Source organism: Ovis canadensis, chromosome 24 (genome assembly GCF_042477335.2).
Source record: "Ovis canadensis isolate MfBH-ARS-UI-01 breed Bighorn chromosome 24, ARS-UI_OviCan_v2, whole genome shotgun sequence".
Lineage (NCBI taxonomy): Eukaryota > Metazoa > Chordata > Mammalia > Artiodactyla > Bovidae > Ovis > Ovis canadensis.
In genome coordinates, this window is record NC_091268.1 from 22,895,102 (window position 1) to 22,895,512 (window position 411).

The following is a 411-nucleotide window of genomic DNA, read 5'->3' on the forward strand; positions in this document are numbered from 1 at the left end:
TGGGTCAGGAAGATCCCCTGGAGGAGGAAATGGCAACCCACTCCAGTATTCTTGCCTGGAAAATCCCATGGACAGAAGAGCCTAGTGGGTGGGTTATAGCCCATGAGATCACAAACAGTGGGACTCAACTGAGCATGCACATGCAAAAAAAAAAAAAAAAAAGTGTTTCATGTTATCTTGATGATAAAGTCATCTTTCTCAAAATGCCATTTTTCAGTCTACACAGAGGAAGGAAACCTCTCCAAATATTTGATATTTATCACATTCTTTACAGCAATGGAAAATGGAAATCATTTAAAAGGACAAGCTACATCCACTCAGTGGAATATTCTGCAATTACTGATTTTCTTTTTTTGCATAAAAAGTATTTTTTTTTTCATAAAAAGTATTTAAAAGAATCAAATAATCTGG